Source organism: Pantherophis guttatus, chromosome 15, assembly GCF_059756535.1.
Source record: "Pantherophis guttatus breed Tessera chromosome 15, ASM5975653v1, whole genome shotgun sequence".
In the NCBI taxonomy this organism is placed as follows: Eukaryota; Metazoa; Chordata; class Lepidosauria; order Squamata; family Colubridae; genus Pantherophis; species Pantherophis guttatus.
Window position 1 is genome coordinate 14,739,597 of NC_142077.1, and position 22,410 is coordinate 14,762,006.

The 22,410-nt window shown below is 42.2% G+C and overlaps 1 protein-coding gene across 1 annotated transcript in view; it reads right to left on the bottom strand.

The window, feature by feature from the left end:
• LOC148111960 (vomeronasal type-2 receptor 26-like) overlaps positions 1-8,516 on the bottom strand; it is a 66,677-nt gene extending 58,161 nt beyond the window's left edge. The window contains exon 1 of the mRNA XM_087879183.1: positions 8,400-8,516. The gene's annotated coding sequence lies outside the window, so the exon portion shown is untranslated. The remainder of the gene's footprint in view (positions 1-8,399) is intronic.
• Between the last annotated feature and the right edge of the window lie 13,894 nt (positions 8,517-22,410).

Here is a 22,410-nt window from a genome sequence, read left to right on the forward strand (position 1 = left end):
TGCTTAAATTTTTCAAGTTGCTGATTCACAATCTCCTCCCTTCTTTCAATCTCCTCTATAAAAAATTCTGTTATATTAAAATCAGGTTTCTGAGACTGAAGAGTTAAGACTTGTTCCTTTAAATTATTGGTGGGGGAATCCCCCCCCCCTTCTTGTTTATCTGACTTTATGAGTCTCAGTGCCATGTTTCCGCCCAGGCAGGCTTTGTTAAAAAAAAGCAAGAAAGACTTCTTTCCAGTCAACAACAATATCAGATCTCCAAGGGAAAAAAAAAGAGAAAAAGACACAGGAGCGAAGTTTTGTCTACAAATGTAGCCAGTGGTATTTATTCCGCTACATTGTAGTAATAGAAAACGGAAGGACTTTCCCTTTCAGCCTCTCCTCCAGCCGACGCCATTTTAAAAGGCTTTTTTTCCTCTTTCTTTTCCTCCTCTCTCTTAAGTAATTTTTTTTAAAAAATCAGTAAAATACTTGCGGTTCAGTATTACAGGTCCAGCTCACATTTCTTTGAGTAATCTGTTAAATTTGCAGGCTTACTTTTGACGCCTGGCTCTGCATCAGCAGAGGTCTCCCAAAGCCCAGAGCAGCGGCTGGGGATACGGGGCATCTCATCCGCTCCGTCCCAAAAGTAAAGGAAAAACTTTTGGGACTCCGCAGAGAGTTCTACCCACCCCTGCCGGCTCTATCTCCGTTTCCTCATGGAAACGGAGTTTTTTCGAGCCGCCATTCCGTTGTGAAGGCGGTGGAAGCTGACGATCCCAAAGGAACGTCTGGCAGCAACAAACAGCAAACTGGAAGTCAAATTACTAGAATTCTTGTTGTTCCCTCCCCTTTCAATAAATCTTGCTAAAGAGAACTCTGAAAGTTATTCAGAGGAATTTGCCAGCTACTTTATGGGACACTTATAGAAAATAATGTGAGCACTTGTTCCTACTGACAGCAGCTAAAAGTGTGTTTGTGAGAGAGAATGAGTAGGAGAAGAGCCCAGGAGGAAGCTGTGGGAACCAAGCACCAGCCTGGTTGCCTGATCCCCTCCGTGAAAATGCCGGAATGATGTGAAATGCCATGTTTGACTGGCTGTCAGCTGGGGAGGGAAATCTTATATAATTCTTTCTTCTTTTTTTTTCCAAATCATTTTTTACTTTAAAACAAAAAAAGAAAAAGAAAACATATAAACATCGTTCATTCAATCAAGTACAGACAGTACATCGGTTGGTTTGCATCCCTAGTGCCCTCTCCTCTCTTCACAATAGTGCTGCATATCCAAAATTTAATCTTACATAAAATATATCAGTTGTATCATCATTTAAGTATTTCGACATTTGCTTACATATCACCATTTTTTGTTATCTACCCAGTGGTAAAATAAATCCCATATCAAATAATATTGTTTTTCTTCCTGCTCTCTTATTTCAAATGTTAGTTTACTCATTTCGGCATAGTCCAACATTTTCCTAATAATTTCTTCATCCGAAGGTATCATTTCTTCTTTCCAATGTTTTGCAAATATAATTCTAGCTGCTGTTAACAGATTCACGATTAAATACTGCAATTCTTTGTTGTATATTTCTGGTAAAATCCCTAATAAAAATATCTCTGGTTTAAAGTCTATGTGTCTCTTGGTCATTTTTTCCAACCACATGTGTATCTTAGTCCAATATCTCCTTGCTTCTAGACATGTCCACCACATGTGGTAATAGGACCCTGGGGTCTGATGACATTTCCAACACTTCTCCAATTTGTTCTGGAACATTCTGGCGATTCTCGATGGGGATAAGTGCCACCTGTAAAACATCTTATACAATTTTTCCTTATATGCTGTAGACATTGTCATTTTATAATTATGAGACCACAATTTTTGTCATTTTTCTAAATCAATCCCATAACCAAAATGTTTTCCCCCATGCTACCATCGATTCTTTTAACTTGTTCTTCTTCCAGTTTTAACTCTAGCAAAAACCCATACAAATTTTTAATAATATGATCATCAGCTCCCATTAAAATCTTATCTAAATTAGTCAAAGCATTGTAAAACCCTTCTTGTTTACAATCTTCTCGATACCTAGAAAATATTTGCATATATGAAAACCAATCCATCTTAAATCCCTGTTCCTTTAGTTTCTGTTTTAATTGGAGTTCACCCTTTTCATCCAATAGTTCACTATACCTGATAGTTTGTTCCTTTGTAAATATTACGGGATAAGAAAAAGCCTCTGCTATGGATATCCAAACAGGTATTTTCAAATAATAAAGTTTTTTAACCTTCTCCCAATTCAACCATAAAGCTTCACGTATTTGATATCTTCTAAAACACCCTTGTATTTTTGTTCCTTTATACCATAAGAAAGCATGCCAACCCATCAACAAATCATGTCCCTCCAAATTTAATAGTCTAGTATTCCTCAGAGTTATCCATTCTTTTATCCACGTTAAACTTGCAGCTTGATAGTACCATTCAAAATTGGGCAGACCGAAGCCCCCCCTTGATTTAGCATCTTGTAACAGCTTTAACTTTAGTCTCACCTTTTTCCTTTGCCATATATATCTCGTTATCATTTTATCTAAGTCTATAAAAAATTCTTTATCTAACTTAATTGGAATTGTACAAGATTCTAGGCAAGACATTCATCTTAATGGTTGAAATCCTGCCAATCAAAGACAATCGCAAGTTGCCCCATTTCAACAAATCTTGCCCTATCTGTGGTTTAAGCTTGTTGTAATTGTTTTCTTTCAGAGCACTACATCTTGGTGTTAAATGTATCCCCAAGTATTTCACTTTGTTTGTGATCTGCATTTTTGAAATCTCCATCAACTCTTCTTTCTGTTTTTTCAACATATTTTTAGTCATTACTTTCGTTTTATCCTTGTTAATTTTCAAACCAGCTACTTTTCCAAACTCTCCAATAATTTCTATTAATTTACTTATTGTCGTTAATGGTTCTTCAATAATAATAAAAACCAAATCATCTGCAAAAGCTTGTCTTCTTCCTTTCGAATCTTCATGCCCTTTCTCTCTTTTTCTCCTCTGACACGCCTATTTAAAGCTTCTAATGTCAATATAAACAACAGTGAGGATAAAGGACATCCTTGTCTCTCGTGCCTTTTTCTATTTCAATCGCATCCGTCAATCCTCCATTTATCATTACTTTTGCCGTTTGTTTAGAATAGATAGTTTCAATGGCCTGTACAAATTTCCTCCCGAAGAGAGCCTTTGAGCACAGGATAACAGGGCAGTCTGATGCCCATAGAGGAAAGAAAATGCACATCACAGTACAGATTGGGGAAGAGCCGTGTAGTGTGGAGATAGATGGTGGATCCTAGATCTATAAAGACAACTATAAAGGGCAGCTATAAAGAAGGCAGCCCCATGATCAAGGAAAGAGCATCCCAGTCCTGGGAAGAGGATTTTCCCCTGTGAAATTCAAGCCGTTCAGGGGCCACGAACAATCCTGGAGAAGGACCTGCCCAGCCTGCTTGGGGCAGAAAGGTTTAAAGACATTGGCAGAGAAGGAACCACACACACCCTACAAGGAGAGGACTTTCGTGTGGGGGGCTGGTGTCCTTGTCCCAACTGTCCCCGGGTGCAAAGGGAGGGGGACACGCAAGGGGCGGCCGCCACGGCTCTGTCTTTGGGCAAGGCAAGAGGGGGGGTGAGGAGGCGCTTTACTGTCCATCCATCCATCCATCCATCCGTCCATCCGTGTGTCTACTAGGGTGAGTAGGTTGAGGCCCAGCAGCCCCCCAGCCCCTCCGCTGCCTTCGAAGCCTTTGCGCCGCGCTCCCCGACCCCCTCCCCGCTCTTTGGAGAGGAGCTTCGCCTGCGGTCGCCCCTCCAGCCTCCCACCCGCGGAGGACGCATCACGCTGAGCTGCCAATCAACCGACTCCCCCCCCAATTTTCTCTCCCCCCCCAGGCTTCCCTTGAACGGCCTCCTCCCCCCCCCACCTCCTCCGCTCAGCGCCTCCGTCTCTGAGCAACGGGGGAGGTTCCGCACCTGGAGGGCCCCCCTCTCCTCTCCCCTCGCCTGGCCCAGGTGTTGCCGCCTGGAGGTTGGGGGGCGGAGACGGCTGAGCTTCCCCAGCACAGAGGCTGCGGGCCTTGGGGGGGTCTGGGGGGCTCAGCGCAGCCCTTGGCGGAGGCAGGAAGGGGCTTCTCAGTCCTGGGGGGGGGAAGGGCCCTCCGGGGCTTCTGGGCAGCAGCTGCCAGGCGGGAGGAGCGCCGGGTCGGAGGAAGAGCGGAGAGGGGACCGAGGGGGGGGGCGGGAGGGACGAGGGGAGCCCCTTATCTGGGTGCAGTTCAAAGGGGCGATTCCTCCTTCCAGGAGCCTCCGACTTCGCCCCTCCGGCCTCTGCGGGGAGCCGGCCGCCCCCCCTCCCCCCCTCCCCGCCCGACGGCCGCCACCTCGGAGGGGGCAAAACCTTCCAGGGAGCCCCGTGGGGGCCGATCCGCTCCCCCCAAGCGCGGCTTCCCCGCCGCCGCCCCCTCCGCAGCGCCCGCCTCGCCCGCCCACCTCGCCGCGTCTGTGGGGAGAGGGAGAGAGGCCCCCCTGCAGCCCCCGGGGGTCCCTCGGAGCCCCACAGGCCGCCCGCCTGCCCTCCCCCCCCGGCTTCTCCCGCTCCCAGATCCTGGGGCCACGCTCGCCTCCCCCGGGTCCTCCGGCCGCTCTCCTCGGTGGGGCCGCCGCAGCCTCTGGAGCCGGAGCCCCGACGTGGCCCGGGAGGGAAGAGGCACCTATCCAGTCCCGCCTTAGTTCTTATTGAATGGGGGTGTGAAAGTTGGAAATATTTTCTCAGATATATTTGGGATACCAGGATTGGGGATTCCTAGAGTGTGAGATGGCCGAGTGTCCAATATTGTGTGGTTTGGAGGAAGAAAGTGAAATTGTGGGAAAAGACCAGTTCCATGTTGGGCAAAGCCATAAGTCTCTCCGCCTTCTGCTTGTGGGAGAACCAGAGGGATCTGTGTGGTCACTGTGAATCTTACACTGATCTTGGTCTGAGCCATCAGAGCTTTTCTTATCTCCTTAAAATGGAATTTGCAAATTATTTGCAATTAGGAGCCATTCTGAGACCTAAACATTGATTCCCAATTGATCAGCAATCTGTGTGGTTGGAGAGCAGAACAGCTTCCATGGGTGCCTCTCCCTAGAAACCAGGAAGTCCCCCCCCCCCCGCCATTCACCCCCTTCTTGGACCTGGATGAATATTATGCAGCATTGAAGGTTTCTGATCTGGTCAGGGATGCGGCTGCCTTTAGACAGGATCCCCTCAACCTCCTTCTGGGGAGAGTCTCCAGGTCCCCTTTCTCTGGACATCTTCTCCAGCCCTTCACAGACAAGACAAGCAGAGAAAATGCTTTAGGTAGTAATTGTAGAGTGAAAAATTAAAGGGCCTGAAAACTACAATTTTAATTCTACAGTTGATGAAAAAAAAATACAGTGGCAATTTCTTAATACACTTTAATATTTATTTATTATTTTGGTGTGAAGCACATACAAAAACAAACAAACAAACAAACCAATCCCAAACTGAAATCTCAGACAGCTCTTCTGCTGAACACTTTCTGCAAAGGAGGTTTTATCAGGAAATCAACAAAGCATTATAGAAGAGGGATGAAGATTTCCCTCACCAGCTGAGAGCCGGTCAAACATGGCATTTCACATCATTCTGGCATTCTCACAGAGAGGATCAGGCAACTAGGCTGGTGCTTGGTTCCCACAGCTTCCGCCTGGCCTCTCTTCCTGCTCACTCTCTCACACACTTTTAGCTGTAGGAACAAGTGCCCAAATTATTTTTTATAAGATGTCACATTCAGAAACTGTTGCTGAACAGCAAATTTCTCTGAATGACTCTTACAGAATTCTCTTTATTGAGCTGAAAGGGAAGAGAGCTAGAAGAATTACAGTCATCCAAGAATTTCCCATTTTGAAACATATAGAAATTATTTTCTTTGACTCCTGCATACTATCTAAATGGAAAGAATATCTCCTTTCAAATAAAAGAAACTTTTAACAATTCTTCCAATATCACAATGGTGTTATATCTCATGTTTTTACATTTGTTCTGGCCGTGAGCTGCTCCTTTGTGTTCAGGTCTGGCCTCAGAAGGATAACGTAGCACTTGGGGATGAAGATGCAGACCAGCAGACCAGCACTGGAGGCCAGGATGGAGAAGACCTGCACAGCCACCATGGATTTCCCTTTGGTGCTCAGGTAGGTGGGCACAAAAGTCACCCAGACACTGCAGAAGACCAGCATGCTGAAGGTGATCAGCTTGGCTTCGTTGAAGGCCCCAGGCAGGTTCCTGGCCAGGAAAGCCACCGTGAAGCAGATGGCAGCCAGGAAGCCCAGGTAGCTGAGGGTGACGTAGAACATGACAATGGCCCCTTCGTTGCATTGCAGGATGATCTCTCCAGGCTGGGAGTGGAGGTCAGAGTCAGGGAAGGGGGGAGAAACTCCCAGCCAGGTGGAGCAGATGATAATTTGGACAGCAGAAGAAGAAAGGATGATGGAGTTGGCCAAGCTCTTCCCCAACCATCTCTTCACTTGATTTCCTGGTTTTGTGGCCAGGAAGGCCAGCACCACCATGATGGTTTTGGCCAAGAGAGAAGAAACGGCAACTGAGAAGATGATACTGAAGACCGTTTGTCGGAGAAGGCAGGTGGCTTTCCTTGGTTGACCAATGAAGAGAGAAGGAGACAAGAAGCAAAGCAGGAGGGAGACCAGGAGGATGTAGGAGAGGTCCCGGTTGTTGGCTTTGACAATGGGAGTTTCTCGGTATTTAATGAAGATGATTAAAACAAGGCCTGTGGTTAGGAAGAAGAGGAGGGCAAAAGAGACCAGGATGATGCCCAGACGTTCTTCATAAGACAGGAAGGTTATGACTTTGGGGATACATTGGATTCTGTCCACATTTGGATATTTATCATCTGGACACTTGGTGCATTTTTTTGTATCTGAGAAAACAAAAAAGCAACTTTCATTAATATTCTGTCCTTTTATCTTACAAGAAATGCCTTCTTTGGATAAAGAGCCTTGGTAGTACAGGCTACCCTGTTATTAAGCTGGTTATTAAGACCAGCTGCCTGCAATTACTGCAGGGTTCGAATCTTGCCAAGGCTCAAGGTTGACTCAGCCTTCCATCCTTTCTAAGGTAGGTGAAATGAGGACCCAGTTTGTGGGGGCAATAAGCTGACTTTGTATAAATATACAAAAGGATGAAGGCTATTGCTGAGCACATTGTAAGCCGCCCTGAGTCTTCGGAGAAGGGCGGCATATAAATCAAATAAAAAAAAAAAACAGCCGATACCAGCGGCATTTTCCAAGAAGTATTTATTAAAGATTTCATTAAAAAGAGTATAAGAAGGATTTGTTTAAGAAACGTAGCCAGATATATTAAATTGAGCGAAATTTTAGGGTGTTAATTATTTCCAATGTAATGTGTAGAATCTTCATAGGAACCTACACTATTAGAGGTTAATAATGAATCATATAATCATTTTAGGCAAACATTCTGAGTCCACCTGACAGTTAATATCCTGGACTTGGAGGATACCTACAGCATCTTGTAACACCGAGAAGCAACCTGGAATTAAGGAGAAACTTCCTAACAGTGAAAGCAATTAACCAGTGGAAGGTTTTTAAGAAGAGACTGGACAGTCACTTGTCTTAAATGGTATAGGTTCTCCTGCTTGAACCGGGGGTAGGACTAGAAGACCTCCAAGGTCCCTTCCAGCTCTATTCTATTCTGATTGATTGATTGATCTACATGACTTGCAAAATATTTGTGTAATGTGTTCCCCCATAACTATCCAGAGCACCAGATTATGGCCCAGTGACACCTTCTCAGTGATCCTCAAGGGGAGGATCCAATATACAGTGGATTGCAAGGTCTTTCAGAAGGTGGACCTAAAACAACTCATCTAGTTTCAAAGAACTAAGATCTGGTGTGAAATCAAGCAGGTTCTAGTTCAAAGGACCGGCAAATACCACCTTTGGCTGGTCCCAGAGTGGGTTGGGAATGGAGATTTTTCAATATCCTTCCCCTGCCACACCCACCAGCGATGCCCACCGAACCGGTATGCAAAAATTTTGCATTTCACCCCTGACTCCAATGTTCCTAGAAAGGTAAATTTAGCAGCACATATCCAAACTAAAAAGCAGAAGAGATATTTCCTCTGCTGTTAGTAAAGCTTGCCCAGTCTGCCTCCTCCTCCTCCCATCTCTTCCCAGCCCCTCCTTCCAAGTCTTTTTGATTTACTTCCGTTTAGATGAGAAATTGTGCAGGTTAAAAATAAAAACTCAGGTGAGCTTCGATCTGTCTTTTAACTTGCACTTTCATGAAAAGGTTCTGGATGGATCCAGTTCCACAAAGCCTCCCATTTTCCCCAGTGTGACCCACCTTCCTGAGTGGAGAAGGTCCCCTCCGGACAAGGAACGCAGTCATAGCAGCAAACTGGCTCTCCTTCTCGAGCCCTCTTGACAAATCCAGGATGACAACTTTCCACACATTTGGACTGAGGCAGGGACTGATCAGAAGAAAAGGAATGGCAAAGAAAATACGTTAGGACTCTCTGTCCATGGAAAATGGAGAGAGAATTGGATGGAGACAAGTAGCCTCTGGTCTTCATTGGGGTAAATATGAAACCTCTGACTACTCCTAAACAGATGCAGGAAGTAAAACAATTGGCAGATTCTTCCTTTAGTTCCTCCCTTTTGCTTTTAGAATTTAACATTACAATAAAGTACTTTTCTATTCAATAAAGTCTAGAGAAATAGAATTGATTTTTTTAAAGTATGATGATATATTCTTATTAAAACTGAGAACAAAGTTTACTGTAAAAGATTGAGGAAGCTTTTATTCCATTAGATTTTTTAATGTAGAGTAAAAACTGTGATGAAGAAAGAAACCTCTGACTAGTAACGTCTTGAAAGGTTTCCATAAACCATGGCAAAGCCACTCCACTTAGGTCCCGTCTCTTGAAGAGCTTCCACCACCTGCCATGGGAGGCCAACCACCCTGGAGACTCTACGCTTTGCCCACTTGAAATGGGACCTCAGGCTTTGGAAAACAGAGAAAAGACACCAAAATTTCTCCTACCTTATTGAGCAACTTTAGCCGTGAAAGAGCATCTTGGTTGATAGTAAGTCTCTGTCTTTCAAAATACGCCAGAATCTCTCTCCTGACATCCTCCTTGGGGAGAATCAAGATGATTTTGATGCCCAGATCTGCTGTTATCTCTCCATTTTGGTCCAAGTACAATTTCCTCTTAGAAATATTCCAAAATTCATTCCTCTCCAGAAAGGGATGAAACTAGAATGGGAACATCCAGGAATTTGAAAAGTAGAAAACTTTGTTTCTTATCCCACGTTGAATCTTTCTTCCACAATTGTCGAATCTCAAGATATGGTTAAATAGGATACAAATACTGCCATTATCTTCATAAGTGAATGAAAAAGTTTGAGAAAAATTTGTCCCTCATATACTGACAAAGCATAGAGAAAATATCATTGACACAATTGATCAATTATAGGGAACATTCTAGAGCAGATGACAGATAAAATGAACAGAGGGGAAAAAAGATGATTCATAAACTCTTTGAAAACAGGAGGTTGATTCCCAGAAAGCATGGGTTGATCAAGAAGAAAGTTGTCAGGCTAATCTTCTCCCTGGTCATCCTGATGGAAAACACCTCCAGATGGAGAGTGGCTGGCTCTGGAGAATTTGATCGCTGAAGAGGGAGCCGGGCTTAGAGAGGGGAGAGGCACTACCGATCAGTGCTTAGTTCTTCATCAACTGATGGAAAAATACATATCAAATAGACCTGCATCATTCTACGCCTGCTTCATAGATCTCAAGGCAGCCTTTGATACGGTTCCCAGGACTAAGCTATGGGAGAAGCTGGAAGCTGCCTCAATTGACCACAGGCTTCTTCATCTGTTACGTGCCCCACATACTAAGACATCCCTCAAAGTGAGGTGTGATATGCAGGGGTCCCTCTCGAAGTCAGTTAAAACTCAAAAGGGGGTTAAACGGGGGCATTTTGCCCCCCCTGCTTTTCAACTTTTACATAACCGGCATGGTAAAATGGCTAAACAAACTAAATCACCCCCCCCCCCAAAAAATAGGTGACCGAAGCATCGCCTTCCTGCTCTATGCAGATGCCCCTGTGATCCTTTCCAGGACACCAGAAGGCCTTAAAAGAGCCTTGCGAGCCCTTCTCCAGCACTGCAATTACAATCAACTGGGCATAAATGATGAGAAAACAAAGATCAAAAAGGCCAAAACTTGATTCATGGTATCTAAATGGCCACAAAATAGAGCAGGGAAGCCCCTTCAAATCCCTGGGGGTGGCCATTCAGGCCAAGGGTTCAAGAAACATGCAGCTGGTATGATAACTAAGTGGATAAAAACTGTCTTCAAAGTGATACTCAAATAATTTTTAACCTTTTTAAATTTTTCCTACGACACCGGAAGATTATCTTTGTTTACTTGATTGATTAGTCCATGGGCCAAATCAAAGTGCAGAGTTCCAAACACAAATTATTACTAAAATCTGATAAAAACAATTTAAAATGAGATTGGAATAGAATACAATAATATATGGATAAATAAAGTATGATAAAATGATATTTCAATATCACCCCTTCAGTCTACCCCAATCAGCCCCACATATGCCGATCTCAACCGAGCCATTTTGCTCAAGTACTGAGCTGCATTAAATGTTGTTTTCAAATTCTGGCTGCAGATAAGGTGAGTCGTTTTGATATGGGATTCCCAGTGGGTCCTTCCTTTGGTCTATGGACCAAGGTACCTGCCTCTCACCCTCTGATGCAGGCAGCAATCAAACAGGATGTGAGCCAGGTCTTCTGCCTCTGCCACTCTGCCAATGCAGAGACCTCCATTATAAGGTCTAGAGTGGAATCTCCCATATCTGACCATTGTGTCCAGCTGTTTGAATCTCACTCACGTAAATCTCTCCCTAAGATGTTTTGGCAGTTGTAACTTTCAATAGTTGTCTAGTTGAAAAGTAGGTTTGTATTTGCTCAGCCATTTCAACTTACCCACCTTACTAAGAATAGCCATGTCATTTTGTGCTTCTACATCCTTAATTCTTTGGGCAGCTGTTTTTTTTAAAATTGTTCTCCTGTTACACAAGAGACAGGAAGGCCACAGCTACTTCCACAATTAATCAGTTTAGTGATCCAAGAGGTTTGTGATTGTGAGTTTATCTGCTCTAGTAAGCATAACTTGGGAAACCTTATTTCAAACTTATTTCAAAGTTTGATAAAATAACAATGCTTTTAAATCAATTTAAAGATGATAATCAGAAGCAAGCAACAATTGTTGAATCGGATGAATTGGATGGATGGACTCGAACTGAATTTGCTGCTGGCATCCCTGAAGGAGGAGTCTGGTTTGAAGTCAGGCTGCTTGGAGATGGCTGGAGAGGCCATGGACCCTGAAGACTCAAAGTGGACAGAAGGGATGACTGAAGAAATGGATTTTTTTAAGAAGATTGAGGGAGATTGGGGAATGGACTGGAGAACAAGAAGAAGAGCTGAAGATCAGGAGGAGTCTGGGAGCCCCTTTTCCAGTGGTGAGATTCTACCGGTTTGCACCGGTTCAGTAGAATCGGTTGTTAAGTAGTTAAGTAGTTTTAAATAGTTAAGCAGTTTGGAGAACTGGTTGTTAAAAGAAATCTCCTTGTTTTTTTTCTACTTTACAGGGTTAATCCTGTAAAGAATTACAACATTCGTTGTTGTCACCTAGCCTAATGTTTATTGCCCTGCTTACAGAAACTGCCTCTCCGGCAGTATGCCTAGACTTACTGTTGCTTCCGGTTCCGGAGGTTCTCGGAGGATTTTTTTTTGCTTTACTTTCTTAAAGGGGAAGGGTTGTTTTAAGCTTTTTATACGGCTGTTGGGAGGAAATACTCCCCTGTTGGAGTTCTTCCAGCCAGGGTGCAATGATCAGCACTTTAAAGAAATAATTGAATAACGAAGCAGAAGCTTTTAATGACAAGGAACCAAGATGAGTGACATTCAGCAAGGCTTATTGGCTAGCTAGAAAGATTCACATTCAAATGTGAGTTTCTGACTTTTGGTCTAAAACTGGTTTTGGTGAAGTTTAATTCTGTGTTTAGTGATGAGATAATTTTCCCTAGTCAGCTTTGTTTGGAAGGAAAAATGTTAATCTCTGTTCCTGAAAAGAAGCAGCTTTGGAAATCTGACTAGTTCTGTGTCTATTTGTTCTGGTCATTGGTTTAACAAGCAACAGATAGTCTGTTTGCTCCTTTGCTTCATTCCGGAGAGCTTAAATGACCTCTCTGCTAAAGGGTTTCACTTTATGAGCAAGAGTTGGCTGCTGATAGTTATCACTGCATTTTAACTATTTTAATTCCTCAAGGTGCTCTGGCACCCTGCCTGATTTGTAACTCCAGTTTGCAGGTATTTCTAATCTAATGATTGGTATTTAGGGCAGCTTTTTGCAAGCAAAGAAGCTTCTTGTACAGGTAATCCTTGACTTACAACAGTTACAATGGCACTGGAAAAAGTGACTTATGGCCGTTTTTCACACTTACGACCATTGCAGCAAACTGTCATTAGGGCAAAGAAGCGATGCCACATGACCACTTGGCCACACCCACCTGGTCACATGAAGCACCACAGTTGTGAAATGAGTGACACGGTTGTTAAGAATGCTGCAATGGGCATAAATGATGACCAGTCATAAGTGCGAGGAACGGTCAAAAGTGCCAGGAACTGTCAGAAATCACTTTTTTCAGCCCTCTGGGTAGTCCCTATCTGCATATGGACTACTCAGAGGGCTGAAAAAGTTATTTTTGACCGGTTTTCGCACTTTTGACCAGTCCTCGCACTTATGACTATCCTCAAATTTTACGTGTTTTGCCCTATCTTGTCACCATGGTGAAGAGAAGCAGTTGTGAAATGAGTGACATGGTTGCTAAGAATGCTGAAATGGGCATAAATGTGAGGATAGTCGCAAGTGTGAGGACCAGTCAAAAGTGTGAGGGCCGGTCAGAAATGACTTTTTTCAGCCCTCTGAGTAGTCCCTATACACATAGCCATGGCCACCCGGTCACATGATCAACTAGTCACGCCCACCCGGTTACATGACCTCCAAGCCACACCCATCCAAATAAGCCACGCCGACAGAACCGGTTGTTTAAAAAATTGAATCCCACCACTGCCTTTTTCCAACTGACACAATCTCTCGGTTGGAGAAGGGAGGATGCAGCCCTCTTCCAATCACTGACACAGGTTACACACAAGTGTAAGATCCGCTCACTATTATTCCAGAGTGTCAGACATGAAAAAACGAATTCAGTTACAAGAGAGGAGAATTTAGCTGAAGGAGAGAAAAAATATGATAAAAGGATGAGCTGTTTTAGAGCTGAGCCAGTGAAGCAGAGAAGTTCAGTCTCCTCTTCATGGATTGTCTGAATGCAAAGACTGAGCAGCCATCAGTCAGAGAAGCTTTAACTGGGATTCCTGCAGAGAGGAGGGGTTGGGCTAGATGGTCTCAGGGTCTCCTCCAAATTTATGAAGTTTGTCATGCCACAACATGTATCTATTGTGCAGTTGTTGCTCTAGCCCCACCTAGTGGCCGGGGGCAGATAAGCCTCACTGTATGGTCTGAAGCCAGACTCCCTTTTCTCTCAGCCTTTGGAGGAGACGGAAGCAGCCGGTTTGACCGAGACACATGGTCATCTGGAGGCCTCCGTCCGTCACACGGAGCATCGCTGGAGAGGTTCCAGCTGCTTCTTTGTTGGCTCTTAGTTAATGCTGCCTATCTCCTATTTATATTTGATTCTCATTCTTTGCATTTCCTCAGTTTCTCCGTGCCCTTTTCTCCCAATGAAACACCCAGATCCACCCCAGGCTCCCTTTCACTGGAGGAGAAGAGGGGGTTGAGCTGCCTGTTGAGCTGCACACAGACCCACCTGCAGTGGGGGCAGAACAAAGGGGAAATTCCACCATGCTCATCACAAACCCACAAATACAGGAATTTATTTAAGAAAGCGTTTTCAAATGAGCAGAGTTTAATATTAAAATGCCATGGTATCTACTCTTTGGAACCATTATTCCCTGAATAATTAAATTGGCCAGATCTGTTGAGTTGGTTCCCCTCCTTCTCCTCTAGATTTCTCCTCCAAAGGATCTAAGATTAATGGATCCATATAGGGACCCCCATACCTGCCACGGCTGCAGCCTTGGAGACCCCAAAGTTTTTTCTCCCTCCTTCTTTCTCCTCCTCGATCTGGAGGAATAAGCGGCATTCAAGGCCTGGGCCAGAGTCTGAATGAAACTGTAATATTGATAGTCATTTGGGAGCCTTCCTCTGTTCCATTTCCATTGGGTCTCCATTGGGGCTTTCTGGGTGCATCTTCTGCGGCCTTTGACAGAAAAGACGTTCTTTGAAAGAGAACAGCGGAAATAAAGATCTTGAAACTTTTCTTCCACAAAGAAATTGGGTTCATAGGCAGAATCCATTGGCCTTTTTTTTAGCAGATAACCAAAGTTCAAAATACTGTCGATGTATTTTAGAAGTCTGCGCTTGTTCATTGGATACGCTGCAAAATTTGTGAAGATCCAGACTTTCCCTTCAATGGGTCCTGGCAGACGCATAAATGTTAAATGGAAAGGAAGAATTCTGTCCCAAATGGAATCAAGTTCTATGAAGTGAACAAAGACGTTGACTTGTCTCCACTTAGAGAGGGAATCCCTGAGGGCTGTTGTGTATCCAGTTGTTGAGAACAGTTGTGATATAACCACACAAATTCCACTCCTGACAAGCACAGGAGGAAAAATCCTCATGAAATTCTCTCCATTTTCTGTGTCTGAAGCAAAGAGGCCAATCAGGGTCCATCTGAAATGGAGGAGCAGCTGGACAATTGCTGAGTACTGGAATCCTTCTTTGTGATTCATCTGGTGGAAAAAGGGGAAATTCCTTTTATCACTCAGAGCTTCTGAAACAATTGTACGGCTGATCTGAAAAAGCAATGAAGAATGCTGTGTTACATTTGGGATCAGATCAAGTCCAAAATATTAGATTTTAATAAATCCAACCTGATTCTCATGAATGTATTAGAATAGTTTGTTAATCAGACATTGTTTAAAATATGAAAGACAGAATATTAGCAAGATTGTATCATAATAATGGAAAATAATAAGCAAATTAAAAAACAATAAAAATGTAAATCATATTACTGTAACCCACCCCTATAATTGATCACAATTAGATTAACACGTGAAAATGCCAACTGGAGTATTCTATTCCAATAAAGGGCCTATTATAATTTTTGAGGATTGCTGCATCTTTTTCTGTTTCTATATCCCAGATTCTTTCTGGAGGAAATTTTTTAACTTCTTTCTCCAGTTATACAAGAAACAGGCCAACCTCAAAGCCTAATAAGATTTGTCAGTTGCATAATCCAAGTTTGGTCTTTAATTGAAGTTTTGTCTGTTCCAATAGCCACAATTTTCAGAGTCTTGTCAGTTTCCATAGATAAAATTTTATGCCAATAATACTCATATTTTCTGAATTTAGACAAAGCAGAAATTGTGGAAATTCCCAAATCAGCTCTGAGGGCAGCAGCTGGAGTCCTTTTGTCCACCCCAAGATCCTCCTCAGAGGCTGAGATTGGGTTGGTTCTGCTGGTGGTTTCTCTCTGAAGCCCCAAACATCAGATGGATGTAAGAACATGGGGGAAAACTGGGCCTCAGATACTTTAATCATTGGGGCTGAGGAAGCTGGAGAGCTATGAGGTTTTCATTCAAGCACCACTTTCACTCCTGCCCTTTCTCTAACTGAGCTCCTTGGATGATGAGGGAGCCAAGATTCAGGCTCAGAGAAAACAACCCCAGGTAAGGAAAGGTTTTACTTGCTCTTGTTGTGGAAATAGGGAATTAAAGAACCATCCCTTCAGGGCAGACAGAATCAGTTTATTTATTTATTGCAATAAAGGATCAAACCTTGGCATTGCTACCATAAAAATGGAGGTCTGACGAAGTATGATTTTCAGCTCAAAGCATTTATACAGTTTCAAACAAAGGATTCTGTGAAGTCAGCAATTCATATGGTCATATACATTTGTCATTTTTAATTGACATTTCCTAATTACTGAGTTTGTTACTATCTTTGCAAAACAGTTATAATTTTTCTAAGAAGTTACTGAAGCATAATATGGTCATCTCCTCTCTCCGACCTTAAAATGTAAATCACCTAGACTGTCCTTATCTGTGACAACTGAGAGGCCTTGAAGTAGAAATCCGACTTGGAAGGAATGTGCCTGCCTACGTGCTGGATACAATTAAAGCATTTTCTCTTTTACAATATTAAGAACAAAGAGGGCCCTTCAGTGATCATCTAGTTGGACCTGCTTTTACTTTATTTATTACTTTATTTGTTACTTTCCCACATTACTCTAATGGCTGACCATCTATGGCTATGATGTCATTTCACAAAGACCATAACTTTTGAACTTGCTGTATAAATTATCAGATAATTATTCAGACAAAACAATCCAAGTCTATACAATCCAATGTGTAAGTATGAGAATATCACATTATCTGTATAAATCAGTGTATTCCAATAGGAATTTAGCAGGCTAAACATGTGTACCTATAACAGAACTTATAACAAAATAAAAGGGTTGGAAGAGACCTTGGAGGTCTTCTAGTCCAACCCCCTGTTCAAGCAGTAAACCAGGCATAATAGCAATAACTGTGAGAGGGATCCTGGAGTCTTAGTGGACAACCAATTAAATATGAGTGAAGAGTGTGCAGCGGCAACCAAAAAAGCCAATGCAATCCTAAATCACATTAACAGAGGGATACAATCAAGATCAAGAGAGGTACAAATACCACCCTATAAAGCCTTAGTAAGCCCACACCTAGAATCCTGCATCCAGTTTTGGTCACCACACTATAAAAAAGATGTTGAGACTCTAGAAAAAGTGCAGAGAAGAGCAACCAAGAGGATTAGGGGACTGGAGGGTAAAACACACAATGAACCATTGCAGGAACTGGACATGGCTGGTCTAGTGAAGAGAAGGACCAGGGGAGACATGATAGCAGTCTTCCAATATTTGAGGGGCTGCCACAGAGAGGAGGGGGTCAAGCTGTTTCCAAGGAATAATGGATGGAAACTGAACAAGGAGAGATTCAACCTGGAAATAAAGAGATAAAGTTGCCTTCAGAAGTTGTGGGAGCTTCATCACTGGAAGCTTTCAAGAAGAGACTCGACCGTCATCTGTCAGAAATGGTGTAGGGTCTGCTTGGACTAGATGACCTACAAGGTCCCTTCCAACTCTGTTAATCTGCATCTATCTATACTATTCCAGACAAGTGGCTGTCCAGTCTCTTCTTAAAAGCCTCCAGTGATGGACCACCCACAATTTCTGAAGGGGAGACGTTCCATTCCTCACCATTAGGAAATTTCTCCTTAGTTCTAGGTTGTTTCTCTCCTTGATTAGTTTCCCTCCATTGTTTCTTGTCTTGCCTTCTAGTACTTTGGAAAATTGGTTGACCTCCTCTTCTCTGTGGCAGACCCTCAACTTTTGGTTAGAAATTCACATTGGTTATATTATAAATTAAGAAATCAAATTGAAACAGATTTGGAAAAATGAAAAAATTTACAATTATCTTTAATGGGGAGAATAAGCATTAATCAAAATGAATGTATTACCAAGATTGTTGTTTCTTTTCCAAACAATTCCGATAAAGTTGGAGAAAAAAATACTTTGAAAGTTTGAATAAAATTATGTAAATACATATGGCAAGGGAAAAAAGCGAGAATTAAACTTAAATTGCTTCAAGACTCCAGGTTTACAGAAGGATTTGGACTACCAAACTGGAAATTGTATCATCAAGCGGCGATGTTAACATGGATTAAAGAATGGATCTTATTGAGAAATATAAAACTATTGACGTTGGAAGGACTCTACCTACAACTAGGATGGCATGCTTTCTTATGGTATGGAAAAAAATGGATTCATGGATATTTCCAGAGACATTGTGTAAGGAATGGCTTGTGGTAGTTTGGGAAAGAGTGAAAGAAAAACATTATATGGAAGTACCAATGTGGCTTTCAACAATAGAAATGTTGACACATCCAAATACGATTAACATGGACAAGATTGTAAGATATAAAGACATTTTAACAGAGAAGGGAGAATTAAAACAGAAACAAGATTTAGGAAAAAAAGGGATTGAGACTGACTGGTATACACGGCTGCAGATACAATCAAGATATGATAAAGACTTGAAACAATACGGTTTTAATTTGGGGGAATCAGAGTTGGATCAGATAATGGTTGGAAAGGATGAAAAACGATTAAAAGACTGTATAATTATTTGTTGCAAATTAGATTGGAAGGTGATGAGATAAAAGAGACAATGATTACATGGGCGAAAAATTTTGGATATGCAATAGAATTAGAGAAATGGCAACAACTATGGGAAAGGAATTATAAATTGACAATGGCAATTACATATAAAGAAAATCTGTTTTATAGGTGGCATATGCCAGCAGAAAGATTAGCAAAGATGTTTAAGGATAAATCAGCCAAATGTTGGAAATGTTTGCATTTGCCGGGATCATACTATCATATGTGGTGGTCATTTTTTACAGCCACATATTGCTGGCTCATATTTAAGGGATTGTCCACTAGGACTCCAAGATCCCTCTCACAGTTACTGCTATGGAGCCAGGTTTCACCTCATCTGTAAGTGTACATTTGGTTTTTCTAGCCTAAGTGTAAAACATTACTTTTCTCTACAATGAATTTCATTTAGTTAAATAAGCCCAGGATTCAAGTCTATCTCGATCTATCTGGATCTTGAGCCTATTTTGATGTTGGCTATTCCTGCCACTTTAGTGTCATGTGCAAATTTGTTGATTTCCCCATTTCTCCCCTCATCCAAATCATTCATGAAGATGTTGAAGAGAACTGGGCCTAAAATGGAACCTTGGGGTCCCCCACTGCTTGTTTCCCTCCATGCAGACGTAGTTCCATTGAGGACCACAGGCTGAGCCCATCTGGGGGGTGATGCCGTCTATCCCACATATTTTCAGGTTCCCGACAAATAGGTTGTGGTTTACTTTGTCAAAGCCTTTCTGAAATCCAAGTACTGTATACTACATGCACTGCATTTCATTGGTCCACTAATTTAGTCATTTTTGTGAAAGAATGAAATAACATTTATTTATGATCTGTTTTTTGATCCTGCATTAATCCTAGTAAGTCATTCATATCTAGACTGAAGAACAGGGGTTCAAATATGCATCTTTCCCTTCCCGCTTGGTAAGCATAGATCCTTCTTCTCATGGCTCCATTGAGCCCAAACCTCCCTCTCAAACAAGGGCTTGGATCAGGGCCAACAGGCTGAGCTCCATTTTGAGGGTCATCCATTTTCTCCATCATACTTCTTTGTTTATTGAGTCAAATGCTGCATTAACATCTAGAAAGCAGCAAACCTTGTTTTACCTCACTGATATAGATTAGATATTTGAAGACAAATTTGTTGCCAATATTAGATTATTAATTTATCAATTATTTCTTATAAAATCTATATAGTTTTTCACTCTACCTAAAACCTTCTGGTTCTTCTGCAAAGAATGCATTTTTCTCAAGTTTAACTAAGAGGATCATGGCATAAATGTTAGCCACAATTTCTGCTAGTCTATTTGGTCTATAATTTCTAGAGTAATTTTTATTCCACTTTTTAGATGGATAAAATGCTACTATTGCCAACTTCAATCTGACTGGATAGGGCAGGCATTATTTATCTGTGAAAATGAAGATGCCAATAGAGGCCCCAACAACCAGGGATATTTTTTGATCCGTTTAATAGTTGGTAGAATGTCTTCTCCAGGGAATGTATTGCTTGCATTTCAGGCCTTTTATGATTAATCTCAACATGAACATAATGGGGTAAAATATGGAGAATATGGAGAAAAGCAGCTCTTGAATTTCATGGAGAAGACATGATTGCATCTATTGCTCACCCACCACCACCCACCGCTCACTTTACCAGATGGAGAAAAACACACACAAACCTGTGGGATTTTGTAGGTGCCTCCTAATGTTGACGCCTGGATGGAGATCTCTCTGCTAGCTCCATCAAGAAGAGCCAGGAGGTTCTCCTTCCTTCCACAGCCGTAGTTGGGGACATTGGCTTCTCCAGTGGAGAGCATGTCCAGCAAGGCATCTGCAGTGCGTAAAGTATTCAGATAGTTATCATGGATGTTGTAGCCCAGTGTGAGATTGTGAAGGAGCTGAGAATTCTTGTTGACCGTTTGAATGGCGAAAATGAATTGTAAGCCATATAAAAAACCATAAAGTTTCCTATTGTTAAAACATGTTGTTATAATCAACAGCAACAACAAATACTTCTTTTAATATTTGTATTCTATGTTTTTTATCTTGGCTGTACACCGCCCTGAGTCCTCAGGGAGAAGGGCGGTATATAAATTGGAAATTAAATTAAATTAAATTAAATTAATATATAATCCTGCAGAAGTTTACTGAGCCTTAAGCCAACATTGATCCAAAAGCAATGATCAATTACACAAATATGGAAACGGGCTGAGGTACAGCAACTACAACTGATTCCAACCACTACTTTAAATTCATTATTTAAGTGATAAATTAAGGATTGAAGTGAGAGAGGAAAATAATCTGGAGTCCTTTCAGCTTTTTTCCAGACCTTTTCTGTTCCCCAGGCATCTGGCTCCACTGGGAACAGGCAGATAAACTCTAGCAAACAGGTTACATACAGATCGTTTATTAGGATCAAGGTGAATCATGGTGAGTCATGTTGAGATGCATCCTTATTGCATAATCTCTCCCATTTCCTAGTGTAAAGGGATGGTAGTTCTGACCCCCTATTCAGAAAGCATCTTTCTTTCTTCTGGGGTAATTCCAAATGTCTTTCTTCTTTGTCTTTGTTCTGAAACCCAGGCAGAAAGCCTCAGTGGCCAATCAGCCACACAGATTTGGTCACTTGTCCTGGACTACATTTCCCATAATGCAATCTCTCACTACATCCCCCCAATGCAATCTCTTAAGGGGACAGCTCTTAATCCTTAAGGTAACTAACTCACCACAACTCACTATCTGTAACCGCACAAGACCCATTTTTAGATGTGAGTCTTTTTCACAAAATCAGACCAAAGAGAGAAGCCATGGAAATCAAAATCATTCAGGAAATTAGACATATTCCCCAATATAGGAATAAATGAAACATAAAAAACAGAAAAGGAGAGTGTTAGAATGGAGGGAGTGCAACTCCATCACCCTGAATGACTTACGGATCATGGAAATCAAACTGAAGAGAAGGAGCCACGTTGAAAAGCAACTTTGTATGCAATATTTCATATCCAGTAATGACTATACCAATGAGATGGTCTCCTGGGCTGTAAAAGCTCTGTGGTTGTTTTCCATCCTGGTGCTCCAAACTCAGCGGGCATTTCATTCTCAGCTTCCCAGAGACTGAATGGGACAAAAGCAGCATCAGAAGCAGAAGCAGGAGGTCCATAATTCATGGGGTGAATCAATCAATCCCTTTCCTATTTCTAAAGAAGAATTAGAAGAATTTAAAGGACTCTCACAAGGTGGAATATCCAGATGCTTTCCTTCTTCAAACACAGAGAAACACTCAGCTTCACCTGGAAAGGAGAGAGACGTACATTCAAGAGCACAGACTCTGCCTGTCCCTAAACTCCATATTTCTCTGCGCAAAGTCTCCCCTGGAGGATTCGGCCAAACAGCAGAGCTGAAACCTTTACCATAATTCTCCCTCTCAGGAGGGATCCCTGGATAATTCAACTAGTTCTTGCAGTCAGAGATTCTTGGGAAATTCTCTGGAGGGAAATGAAAATTCTGGGTTTTATTTAATTGACCAAACTAAGTAATAATTTTAATTAGCAATTTTATGATGTTTGTGTGTCTATATTTTTCTTGACTGTACACCACCTTGAGTCCTACGGGAGAAAGGCGGTATAGAAATATAATAAATAAATAAATAAAATAAAATAAATTTTTGCCTCTCTCCCATTAGCCCAACTCTATTGCCTGAATGCCAAACCTGGAATTGGTTCACACAATGTGCTAAACAATGTTTTACAGTGGGTTGCGGAAGACCCCAAAGCCAAAAGCAGAACTTATAAAACGTTTTCCATCCTGTCTGCAGTCTGTCCTGTCTGCGTTGGCCATCATCCGATAGCTGGTTGGGGGTGAATCTAGGGGAGTTCATACAACACCCTTAATCCAGGTTCATGAAGGAGAACTGCTACGTTGGCATAATGGGCCATGGCAGAATGCATCAATCAGATGCCAGGTTAGCGTGATGACCTGCTTCACACATGGACACAGGATGGGGGA